This window comes from Scyliorhinus canicula, chromosome 11, assembly GCF_902713615.1.
Source record: "Scyliorhinus canicula chromosome 11, sScyCan1.1, whole genome shotgun sequence".
Taxonomy (NCBI): Eukaryota; Metazoa; Chordata; class Chondrichthyes; order Carcharhiniformes; family Scyliorhinidae; genus Scyliorhinus; species Scyliorhinus canicula.
Window position 1 is genome coordinate 134,807,840 of NC_052156.1, and position 13,960 is coordinate 134,821,799.

The window sequence follows — 13,960 nt, forward strand, 5'->3', positions numbered from 1 at the left end:
TTCTACATTAACTGCAGCTCGATAACACTCAACTTCCATAGTCATAATAAAAAAGCCTTTCATGTGCTTGGAGTAGAAAATTGATACTTTTCTCTGTTGTTTAATGTCACATGACAGCTGAAACTATTTCAAATATTAAGTGAGACGCCATTCAGGTCAATGTTGGAGGCATCTGCTACAATCATTACTCAAAATGTGAAAAGCCTGCATTAATGCATTGACTGATAATGTTTCTTTTGAAACCCTATTCGGTTATCGCTGTAAATATTAACCAATTATCTCATGTCATCTTTTTTCCTCCTTTTTTGCTGCCACGAAGGTCAAAGGTCTCACCAATTGACTTGTTAAAATGTTACAAACCTCTTTAGTCACTCCCCCTCCCCCTGTCATCCAGGTGCTACTTTTCCCTGCCAACCTGCTGGAAGAGCAGCTCAACCTACCTGTGCAAGCTAGCGATGAAACATGTTAGGAATGGACCCTGCATACTTATCCCAACCTCTGGGATCAGGACCAAAGTCACGGACTGTACCGTTAAAATAAAACTGCTTCAGAACCAGGATCGGCAGGCTTAATTGCAGAGTTGTCGCTTGATCAGTAAATCCACCAGAAGACTAACTGTTTTCGAAAAGCGGCATTGTTCAATGGACAGATCACCCAGGAGGCACACTAATTGACTAGTTTATCCACATTGTTCTCTTATAATTCAATGCTTTGAATCTTAGAATGACAGCAAATCAATTCAATACTAAGTGAGTTTACTCAATTTTTTGGCAGAAAAAGTTAACTCTTTATTGTCACGAGTAGCTATGAGTATGTTCGTTATTGATGAACTTGTGACAATCTCCCAGGCAGCAGTGGGAGGTGAGAAGATGGAAGGAAGCCACCTGGGTCCCTTTAGGATTGAGGTGCCTCCAAGATAATCTATAGAATTCCTTGCCCAGTGAAGCAGTCGAGGCTCCTTCATTTAATGTTTTTAAGATAAAGATAGATAGTTTCTTGAAGAATAAAGGGATGAAGGATTATGGTGTTCGGGCCAGAAAGTGGAGCTGAGTCCACGAAAGATCAGCCATGATCTCATTGAATAACGGAGCAGGCTCGAGGGACCAGATGGCCTACTCCTGCTCCTAGTTCTTATGTTCTTATAACATCAAGAGATGCAAGTTCACAAACCTGTTAACCCTGTGTTGTAGACAGGCTAATCCAATATCCGTAACAAGCAGGTACACAGCCGGAGGACTGGACATGTCACCGAGAGCCAGCAGCTTCCCACTTGTTTCTAGATATCCCAGTAGACCAAATACCCAGTGAGTTGAGAGGTCTCATCAGGATAAACTATAAATAGCTGATTCAATGCTTCATAAACTTCCAGCTTTAGTTGTTCAAATGCTTTAGATACCATCCAGTGAGAGTGAATTAGTTTCCCAAGCATAAAACACTGCACTATTTCCATCACACAGTTTTAAATAATCCCACTAACAACCAACGGGAGAATTGTATTAGGATTTTGGGTCGGATTCCCTGGTTCCCCAGCCACATGTTATTTAGTGACGCGCCATTCGCTGGTGGTGGGATTCCCCATTGTAACCACACCATGCCACTGGTAAACCCGGGAGCGGGGGTGCCCTGCCAGCGGGAAAAGAGAATCGCAGCGACTAGAGAATTCCAGCCTTTGTCTTGGTTCATTTGATTTTTCACAATATTCTCAGTTTCTTTCCTCCAGCAAGGTGATTCATACTTGCAGATGGCTTGGCGGCTGCTGGAATCCTTTATGACTTCATTAAAATTGTATTCTCATATCAACTTTCACATGTAGGCAATAGCCATGCAGACAACATAACTGAACTCAACCGGATCCTCACTTATATCCACATGTAAGTACTTACAGCAAGATTCATTGGCTAGCAATCATCTCTATCTCACCATTAATCCAAAGCCTAATACCATCAGATGCTCATTCTGTGTCAGAGAAAAGGTCCTGTCTTAAATACTGAGGGAAACTCCAACTAAATCCAGCCACTTACAAAAGTGAATCATCAGCCGTCCTCACAGTGTAATCTGAGCCTTGGCTGTGCAAAATCCTCAAATAACACAAAACAGATTATTCAATTTAGAAACAGCCAGGCTACTTGATAATCAAAGCAGAAATGGAAGTTTCATCTGACGGTGAAATCTAGCTCTTATCTTTGAAAATGGTGCGCTCAAGACCATTCAGGATTATTAGCTTCCTATCTGGGGCATTGGAAAAGAAGATGGACTGGGTTTTCTGACCAATCCCACTGGAGGGATCTTCCGATCCTGTCTAGGTCAACCTGTGGCAGGTTCTCCAGTGGCGGGGGTGGGGGGGTGAGCCACGCAGAATATCGTGGATGTCAGCGGGACCGGATGATCTCACTGGCGGACAATGGTGAGCCGCCGGGGGAAAGGGGTTGGGGGGTGGAAAATCCTGCTCAATCTTTTTTTCATAAGCAAAATAGGGGCGTGATTCTGTGATCCTGAGGCTAAGTGTTGACGCCGTCGTCAACACAGCCTCAGGATCTGCAATTCTGGCCCCTACAATGGGCCAACACTGCACTGGAGCGGTCACGCTGCTCCAGCTGTTGATCCCGGCGTCAACTGGGCGCTGTGGGATCCACGCATGCGCAGTGGCACCGGCGCCAACACGCACAAGCTCTGTGGCACTGGCACAAACGCGCGCATGCCCAGTGGCTTCCTTCAATGCACCGGCCCCAACGCAACATGGCATAGGGCTACAAGGATCAGCGCGGAAGAAAGGAGGCCGCCCCATGGTCAGACCCCCCTCCCCCCACAGGCCGCTCCCGACCCTTCCACGCCGAGTTCCCGCCGGCTGAGAGCAGGTGTTGATGGCACCAGCAGGACTTGGCATTTTTACGATGGCCGCTCGGCTGTTCATTGGCGGGCCAGCCGCGTAGAGTGGCCCCCGACTGGCGACGTGCCAACCACGCCGGCACTAAGGAATCGCGTGCCGACGTCGGGGTGGCGTGGCGCGATTCGCGCCGGTCGGGGGGATTTTCCGGCCCAGCCCCGGGCAGAGAGAATCCCGCCCAGGATTTACGTGATGGGCATTGTGATCTCATCTTTAATTAAAATTGTGTAGCTCCCAAGCCAAGCAAATTTGTACTTCAATTTGGACTTCTTCCCATTGATTTTCGATAACGTATGTGCTAAATATTAATTGGTATTTATTTTAATTATGCACTATGTAATGCAATATTTTATTAATTTCTCATGTTTGTAAGAAATAAGAATAATAATAAAAAATAACAAACCTTGCCCTCCTCCAGACAAGATGCAATAGGAAATGCTTTTACTGTTAAACAAATAATAAATATAATATTAACTTTATTAGTGTCACAAGTAGGCTTACATTAACACTGCAATGATGTTACTGTAAAAATTCCCTAGACGCCACATTCCGGCACCTGTTGGGGTACACTTAGGGAGAATTCAGAATGCCCAATTCATCTAACAAGCATGTCTTTCAGGACTTGTGGGAGGAAACCGGAGCACCCGGAGGAAACCCACGCAGACACAGGGAGAATGTGCAAACTCTGCAGACAGTGACCCAAGCTGGGAATTGAACCATGGCGTTGTGAAGCAACAGTGCTAACCACTGTGCTACCATGCCACCCTTTATTCTCCACATGACTTATACATCGTTCTTGACCATTTGAGCAATCATTTCATCTTTGAGGACATGCCATTTGAAATTGTTCTTGGCAAAGGCAGGACGGTGGCGCAGTGGGTTAGCTCTGCTGCCTCACGGCGCTGAGGTCCCAGGTTCGATCCCGGCTCTGGGTCACTGTCCGTGTGGAGTTAGCACATTCTCCCCGTGTCTGCGTGGGTTTCGCCCCCACAACCCAAAAATGTGCAGAGTAGGTGGATTGGCCAGGCTAAATTGCCCCTCAATTGGAAAAAATAATTGGGTACTCTAAATTTATTTTTAAAAAAGAAATTGTCCTTGGCTGATGCCGGTTATACTGGAATCTGTAACTTTTTGATTAACTATTATACAGGCCTAACTCACTGTCGTTTATCTTATGAATTATTGGGTAGTTCTGTTCTGTAACTCTTTCTTTGACATTATTCATCACTTATTTTCTGTTATTTCTCATCAACTTGGCTAGGGTGGGATTTTCTGCCGTTCACGTTGGTGGGATCTTACGGTCCTGCTGATTTTGCGGTAGTGAAGGCTGCGTTCAATGAGAAGCCCCGTTGACAATGACTAGACCAGAAGGTCTTGCCACCAGCCACTGTGAGACACCCCGCGGAAAAACCCATCCCTTGTAAATATATCATTTTCCACATTTTAAAGTAAGGGGACACATAATTTGTTTGCGTAGTGCCCATATTTTCCAGCGTTATAGATGCCATTTCAGGACAACAATGGCACTTGCATTGCATGCCCAGAAGTCTGCTGACCATGCCACATACCATTTTGAGTGGGTCATTAAAATAGGCTTTTGGAGCGAGCACCAGAAGTTTGCAGAATTGGTAAACTATGATGTAAGTTTGTGTGTAACTTTTGTAACTCTAGTGGCGTCAACTTAAATGATCCAGCTAATGCCCTCATTTTTGCATAGTTGAATATGGAGCAGGAATGACTCTGCTCCAGCACCCCCCCCCCCCAGCGCCCCCCTCCTCTCCCCCCCCCCCCCCCCCCCGTGCCACACCCACCGTGCGAGTTAAAGAGATACTCAGCTACTTTCAGGTTAGTTGCTGATAATTTCTCTCGGTTGCTTCTCACTTACTGGATGTTTATGGAGGTCTGTGCTGTTGTTTAAGGTTGGTGAACTGTCCAGGGATTTGTGTGGACCCTGCACACTGTGAAGACCTTGTTTCTCACCTTGAGCGATCTGTTCGCACCATTGCTGCCAGTCATGGGTGCTGCAGTTCCTTTGGCCTTTGGCCTGCATAATGGCAGGGAGAATGAGCAGCAGTGATACAGAGGATAAATCTGCTTGAAGAGAGAGGTGGAGGAGGGAGGGAAGGGCTTTCAGTAGGAGGCCACATCCACCCAGGGTCTCAAGAAACAATTCTTCTATCTCAATTTCAGCATGGAACAGTATATGTGATGATTCCACTGTGCTAGGGAGGTGCTCACTGAAAGCTGCCCCTTTGTCAACAGTTTTCTAACATCAGAACAGGGCAAGGGCAGCATTGCCAGTGACTATAAAACGTGACTGCAGCCACGGAAGTCTTTATGTGGGCTCCTTCCGGGCTGGAGCAGGGGACATCTCCAACATCTTGCAGATCACCATTCCCTGTTGTATAAGTGAAGTCATTGATGTTTTGTATGGAAAGGCAGGAAGTACATTGTATTCTCTCTTTCCAGAGAGAAACAGGTAGAATGAGCATGTTCCTTCACTAGATGCGAGCCTCCCCTTGGTGCATGGTGCCATTAGCTGCATGCATAACACTTTGTGGGCAACACATATAAATTCATAGATATATTGCGACTACAAAAGGTTCCACTCCCTCAATGCCCAGCTCATGTTCTGCATACTCAATGTGCCACGTGCATTGATGCCCAGTATCCTGATGCCTTTATTCTGGGTGCGTTTGCTGTACCATCAACATTTCAGCAATCACAAGAAACTAGATTGCCCTGTCAGCGAGCATGCTACTCAGCATAATATGAGGTTCATGGATAGGTTGATGGGATATGGTATTTAATGATACATTCGCTGACCTTGACTACTCGTGTGAGGTCATTAAACTTCTACTGCATCCATGTCCTGAGGGCTACAGTCCTGGGTTTGATTGCAAAGGTTATCGTCTCCTTATGTCTTCGCCATGTCTGTCTGGAGGACCTCTTTGTCCTCTTTTGATAAAATACCCTTCTCCTCCTGTTCAGATCCTGCTTTAAGATGCCAGTACTGCACGGACAAACCTGGAACTCGGTCTGTGCCATGCTCTGCTATTCCAGTGTATTTTCTAGGTCAAACTCACTTCTAGTTTGACTTCCACAACCTATTGCAGCCACAATGCACCTCCTCATTAGGAGGTGCAGACTGGTGTTACTTACTGGTGAACTTTTGCCGTTCACGTACGAGTGCACTGGTGTGCAGCTACACATCAGCATGGTTAGCACTATATATATCTTGCAATCATTATAAAGTTGCAGTTTGCATGCTGCCTGAGTTGGAAGCAATCGGCACAAATTAATTACACATCATGCGCTTTGTGCATTGCTTTGAATTTTGTGGTTGAATCTTTTATGTTCTTCTTACAGGTAGATGAGTTCATGGTTTAACATCCCATCCAAAAGACTGTGGGGCAGATTTTTACCTTGCTGCTTTGGTGCAAAACTGCATTTGAAGATTGGCCACCCATAACAGAAACTCCCCAATTTTCCTTTCAATTGATTTGCATGTTGAAACTCTACCCCTGTTTCTTCGGTCCTGCAGTGATGTGCCACTTAGATCAAGAAGTCCTGAAATAGGACTAGGAGCCACAACCTTTGAATTCAAAGTCAAGAATGCTACAAATGGAACAAAACTGATCAGCAGCAATATTGCATTGCTGTCTAGGTTATGATTTAATGGTTGTCTCTTCAAGACCCAATCACTCGGGGCTGGTTTTGCACAGTGGGCTAAACAGCTGGCTTTTAATGCAGAATAATGCCAGCAGCGTGGGTTCAATTCCCGTACCGGCATCCCCGAACGGGCGCCGGAATGTGGCAACTAGGGACTTTTCACAGTAACGTTATTGAAGCCTTCTTGTGACAATAAGCAATTATTATTATATTATTATTCTGCATTATGATTTCATCTGCCAGCGAAGTCAAAACATTGGAGTCAGGTTTTCCTAATATATGTTGTGAAGTTTGCTCTTGGAGCCTGTGGTATTATCACAAATGTAAGAACTGCAAGGGTTAATGAAATGTCTAGAATAGCCACTAGAGGGAGCTACAGTTGCAAGTCTATAAGACATTGATGCTAAGCCTTATGGAGGAACTGTAGTGCAGGAGTTAGCGAGAGACAGCCTGAAGTAAAGATAGTGCGAGTAAGAGCAGATCATAGTTTATAACAGTATAGAGATTAGTTGTAGATGAGTGTAGCGTTTCGTTAATAATCAACTGTGTATTATTTTGGAGGATGTGTCGAATCCAAATTAGTAGTGTTAATAAATTTATAGCTTTATTCAAGTTAAAGCAATTTTGTGGTCTTTGTGAAACACTATGCCAACTATCCTGAATTTAGCAACACAAAGAACACTACAGTGTCCCAAAATAAAGGCTTGTGAAGGTCTCTGATACACAGCTTTCAAATCTGTACAGACTCGACAATTGCTTCAGTTTCTGTTTGGCTGACAGTTCCTAAGTGGACTGTTCTGATAGCTGTCTTGCAGATGTAGAAATTCTGTGCAATTCAAATGACCAGTGAGGAGATATCTCAAAAATCCCAATGGAAAGCCTAGGAGAAAATTTACAAACAAGTTAAAGGATGGTAATTCAAAGAAATGAGCATTTCAAACTAATTTATGGAATTTATAACTCAACATTTAATTATAGCTAAGAGTGGAAAAACTCTGATGGGGTTGGGGGTGGGGGGAGGGGAGGTGGAGATGGGGGCAGGTGGTGATTTCCTATTCCCTTGCCTAACCTGATGTTCTGATGGGAAATTGTTATGCATCAGGGGATGCATCCCTGCTGGCTAGACATTGTGCAATGTCAACAGTGTTTGTGTGGGCTTCAGTTCTCCATCTTAGATTGTATGAGCAACATCTCCTAATAAAACCTCTCCTCATGGGCGAAATTCTCCGACCCCCAGCATGGTCGGAGAATTGCCTGGGGCCGCCGAAAATCCCGCCGCCGCCGTGGCAGAGATTCTCTGCCGCCCGGGAATTGGCGGGGGCAGGAATCACGCCACTCCGATCGGCGAGGCCCCTGCGGCGAAGAATTCCCCACCTTTGGGGAGGCCCGACCCCGGAGTGGTTGGCGCCACTCCCCTACGCCGTGACCCCCCGTCACGCCGGGTAGGGGAGAATCCCGCCCCATGTTTGCATGTATCCAAGTGTGTGGGAAACTCATATCTTTTCTCTCCGTAGCAAACTCTGGGATATAACAAAAGATAGAAATTCTGCAATTGCGCCTGAAAATGCAGATTAAAAAACATTCTCTTGTTCTTATAGATCTGGAGTGATTCAGCTGTTCATTATTTGTTTAAAAATAATTTGTTAAAAAAGGGCCTTATAGTTTCATGGACTTATAGTTTCATGGGGCCTCACGGTAGCATGGTGGTTAGCATCAATGCTTCACAGCTCCAGGGTCCCAGGTTCGATTCCCGGCTGGGTCATTGTTTGTGTGGAGTCTGCACGTCCTCCCTGTGTGTGCGTGGGTTTCCTCCGGGTGCTCCGGTTTCCTCCCACAGTCCAAAGATGTGCGGGTTAGGTGTATTGGCCATGCTAAATTGCCCGTAGTGTAAGGTTAATGGGGGGATTGTTGGGTTACGGGTATACGGGTTACGTGGGTTTAAGTAGGGTGATCATTGCTCGGCACAACATCGAGGGCCGAAGGGCCTGTTCTGTGCTGTACTGTTCTATGTTCTAAAGAGTGGTTACAGCAGGAGGCAGTTCAGCCATTTGAGAGTCCTGGCTCTCTGTCGGAGCAACTCAGCTTGTCCTACGCGCCTGCCTTTTCTCTGTAACCCCAGATTTTGTTCTTCTCTCTGATAATTATCCTTTAGTAAAAGTATGATGGGATCCTCAACTATTTCCAAACACTGGGGATCTTAGAAAGATGGAGGGTAGTATAGTTCCTAAGTGCAATTATATGAGATCTCAAGGCACAAATGGAGATTCCTGAAGAGTACTTCGAGAAAGCTTAAATCACCTTGCGTGAAAATTTTTTTGAAATGACCCAATGACACCAGTACATGGATTGCAAGATTCTGCGAAACCAGTCAACCAGCTGTAGAAAAGTAAATGTTCCAAAACCAGGCCTTGTCACCCTATTCACCATTGCTCAATTGCACAGCTTGAGAAACTGGTAATTATATTCCTCAGAAACAATTTAATACATAATTAACATGTGCGCTTTCACCCCATTCCAGTACAAAAGTAAATGTTAACGGTGTCATAATATCCACTCATGTATATAATCAGATGCAGACAGGCAGTGATTGACACACAGGATGACCAGTAAGCACACAGCACAGTGCAGCCAATCACCAGATAGGACGCTACCACTATAAAGCCAGAGGGCACTAGGTTTCCCGCTCTCTCGGGACCCGGCCACTGAGACAGTCAGAGTCCATGAGCTAGCAAGTGCAAACACCATGTGGTAGCTAGTAAGTCTGATCAGGCTACTACAAGGTCACCAGTCAGATCAGTATAGCATCAACCCACGGCTGAATATGTACAGCAGTTCGATAGTGGAATAAAACTGTTATATCTTCTCCAGTGTTAGACGTCTGTTTCTAACTTCCCTGCGTCAGGTGCAGTCCACATCGAACCAAACTGCATAACACATCAAAAGGTGTGCGTAAATTTGCAATGCATTCTGGTCACTCCAAACCAAACAGGTAAATTATTAATAACGATGATGCATTTTCTTTATGAAACATGCCACTTCCACTGTTTTGATTTTTTAAAATAGTTCCGTGAAGGATAAGCAGTCTGTGAATTATATGACGATGAAAGAATGAATTATAATTAAATGAATAATAAAGGCATGAGTGCTTGCAGCATTTTTGCTCTCCTGGGGGTTCTGACCTAAGAATGGAGTTTATTGATAGGCACCATGGCACAAGTTAATTTCAAAACAAAGGACTTTTGTTAACAATGAAGTTTAGTTATTGATCAGTTATAGACCAGTTCAGGATGACTAAGGTTTTGCAAAGCTCTTGTGTGCTGACATGAGTCAGTTGAGAATCAAATGCACTGGACAGAATCTTTATGTATAGGAAAGTCCTTCAATGAATGATATTAAGGTAGTTATTATAGACTTTATTAAATCATGCCCAAAACGAAACATTTAACGGGCAGGATTCTCCTTCCCTCTGGACCCATTTTCTGGCATGACGCACCCCCGCCAGCAGCAGGATTCTCTATTCCCGCAGCCGGTCAATGGGCTTCCCCATTGTGGCCACCCCACGCCATCAGGAAACCCGCAGGCATGGCACACTGCCAGCAGACCGGAGCATCCCGCTGATGGAGAATTAAGGAGGCGGGATAACCTTATCCTGTCTCCTGTAAATTAGTTACGAAATCTTAGTCCTGTTATGTTGCTGAGAGAACATACCTAGGATATTGCATTCTCAGTCCTGGGACTCAAAAGCTTAATTTAATGGCATTTCAATATAGTTTAAATGTTATTGTTAAGAAAGATCCAACAGAATAGTCCATTGAACCATCTATTGGGCTTTTAAAACTCCTTTTTACATTGGTTGTGTTAATTGTAAAGGTAAAGTCGCCATAGTCGCAGATGGCCATCGGCTGCTTTACCCTTTGAGGGGGAGAGCTGACTGCTAGTGATTGAACCTGAGGGTCGCCACACCTCAGGCAAGGGGCAAGGTTGAGAAGGTGGGGCCGTCACGAATAACCTAAGCTGGTGTGAAACTGCTGTTGTAATAAATCACCTTCTCCTAAAATGTAATATTCCCTGGCCTCCCCGCGGTATGTTTCTCGGCAGCAAGAGGTAGCCCGCCACTGGACAGCAGTGGAAGCTTCTAGTCCTGCCACAGTCAATGGGATTTCGCACTGAAGCCACTTCCTGCCGCCAGGGAACCCGGAGCGGTGGTGAGCTGTCGGCAGGGCCAGAAGATTCCACCGGCGTGAATAGCTGGTAGATCTCGCCATTAATTTAAGTTTGGTGAACTTCAGGCTTTGAGCCAAATCCTCAATGGACTGACATGAAATTTGTGACATATCAAACCTGTCAAATGCTAACATTCAGATTGCTTGGCAATAAATACAATAGTGAATGGTTCGAGTAATATTTCACCTTAAACTGGTTTCAAGGATGCTTAATTCTCAAAATAATATGAAGCATATAATAAAAATAACTTACCTTTTTTTAATCAAAGCCTTTAAAAAGCCATGTGCAATTTCATTATAGCTGGTAAAAATTCCATTAAGTATGTTGGAGCAATTTGCCTGAGGCAGCGCCAGGTTGCCAGTGAGCAGTGCAAAGGGGCAGTGTCTGGGGCGGTGCCAGGATGCCAGCGGGCAGTACCAGGGGGCAGTGCCAGGGAGGGGGTGCTTCAGTTGGACAGGTCTGTGTGGGCGGAGTGTGGGGTGTTCCCGATGGGTGGGCTCCTATATGGGGGAGAGAGTTCCCTGTGGGGGTGGGGCAGGGTGCACATCGGGAGGGATCTCTACCTCCCCTCATAAAATGGAAAACAGGTTGGGGTGGACGCAGAAAAGTCGATGGCGTGCAGGCCACTCAGTGCATTACTCCTGTGGGTGGGGACTGCAAAATCTCACTCCAGTTGTTCCCAGTTCTGGTTCCTGGTCTGTGCTGAGTTAACTAATCTTGAACAGAACGATAAGTGCAACTTGGGATGGATAATGAATACTGTCCTTTCCAGAAATGTTCACATTCTGATAATTAACATAAAAACACAAAATCTAGTATGCCTTGTTCCCCTGTCAGTCCTAATTATTGTTTCAGAAACTGTCCAGATTTTAATGTGGAAATTGGTTGTTTTTATTACTGAAGATGGTCTGCCTCTCCCAGTCTATGCAAAAATTAAAATCTGACATTATAGCCACATCTCTCTGATCTTAGTATATGTGCATCAGGCCACTGCATCACTGCTCTGAGGAGGTCAGTAAACAACTCTTGCTCAGGTATTGCATCATTTGCTGTTCTGTAACTCTGTCCACAGTGTTTCCACTGCCTGATCAACCTCACTGACATCCTTTTCTACCTACTCCTGCAGTTGTATAATTTATCAATATTGCTACTTCCCTTCATTTTCAAGTGTACCTGGCTTGTAGCCAATAATGGATATTGTAATGGATCCCGTGTCATCATCTTTGAGCTGAATTTGTGCTTCTAACTCACTTGTCTTGATTCTTGCACAATGAGCATTTGTATATGCCTCCTATTTCAGTAAGGGTTCTCATCTTGCCCACGTGCGTGACAGGGTGGAATAGTGGTTAGCACTACTGCCTTACAGCTCCAGGGACCCGGGTTCAGTTCTGGCCTCAGGTGACGGTGTGGAGTTTGCATGTTCTCCCCGTGTCTGCTTGGGTTTCCTCTGGATGCTCTGGTTTTCTCCCGTAGTCCAAAAATATGCAGGTTAGGTGGATTGGCCATGCTAATTTGCCCCCTAGTATCCAAAAGGTTAGGTAGAGTTAATGTGTTGTGGGGATAATGTGGAGGCATGGGCTTATGTATCATGCTCTTTCCAAGAGCAGGTGCAGACTCAATGGGCCGAATGGCCTCCTTCTGCACTGTAGAGATTCTATGACATGTGTTCTCCTGGTCATTTCTTCTCATACTTCTTATTTCTTTGTGGATTTTCCCTCCCATTTCTCTAAGGGCATCGCAAAGGCAATGTAAGGGAGACCAAAACTCGATTTAACTTCTGCGCTGGCTGCTTGGAGATACCTCACAATTATAATAGTCATCAGTGATCAGTGAACCATTTCATAATGGTAATAAGTCACATTAAATCCCTGTCATCTAAGCAAGCTTTCCCTGTGAGATTTTCCCCCTCTGCATGAGGTAATAATACCCATAATAATGAAGAGAATCTGAAGTATTTCCTCAAAGGCTTACAAATTCAGAAACACAATACCAAACTGAAGCCAATTGTCAGCCTCGGGGGATTCTGTGGTCAGCCATTTTTTGAGACTTTTAGTTTCTTGAAACTAAAGCAGAAAATGATGGAAATATTCAGTCGGACACAAGACATTGGAGCAGGTATATATGGTCCATCGAGCTTGCTTCGCCAATCAATACAATCATGGCTGATCCTGAAGGTCAACTTTGCCACTTATCAGCCCAAGTCTGGATATTGTCTCGGACTTGTTGCATTTAGATGTGGGATGCTTCAATACCTGAGGAGTTGCGAATGGCGCTGAACAGCATAAGACAATCCCCTCATCCCAGGGACCAATTAGGTCAAGCAGCAAGTGTGAAGAAAGAAAAAAGAGTTAATGGGCTGAATTTAAATGGCTGCCAGGGTCTTCACAACCCACTCCAGCAAAACCAATATCAGGCACCCGCTCTCTGGTGGTTTACCCCACAGGGACGTACGCTTGGAGGGGCATTAATTGATTTAAGACAAGATATCCACCATCATCTGGTGGCCAATGCTGGGAGCACAGCAGGCCCCAGAACTGAGTAGCTGGAACTTAAACTGGAACTGGCACCAGAGTGAAAGGTAAATGGTGCCAGGAGGAGGGGTATATCACCGGGGCTAGGCTTGAAGGCCACAGTGAGTGATGCAGGTGGGTAGGGACTAGGACGGCAAACCAGAGGGAAAGTGGTCATGGGGAAGAGGGACATGGAGGTGTGGGGAGGCTCTAATGGGCCTGGCGAGTAGGGGCGGGGGTTAAGGAAGCTCGCCACTTGACTGCTGCCAGCCTGTGCAGTGAAAGCTGCTGGGCCAGGGCTTGGCATGGACTCTCCCCCTGCTGGTTAAATCACGGTGTTGATGGGAAGAGGCCCTTTATTCTTTGTTAATTGGCCACTTAAAGGCCTCAATTGACCCAAAGCCTGGTGAACTACCAGATGCCTTCCCCCCTTAGCTGCTGCTGGTTTCTGTGAACCTAATCACAATGTTTATAAATAACTAGCTATGATTGACAGCTCCTACCACATCAAAAGCAGTTAAGTGTCGTCTGCTGAGAAAAAGAGAAGAAAACTCATAAATGTTTATCAACATTGGTTAGACTAATAGCTGGCTACTTGAGATGCATTCATGCATGAAGGGAAATTATGTAAACAATACAGACATCTGGCTGTCTGTGAGCTGTCAATTAC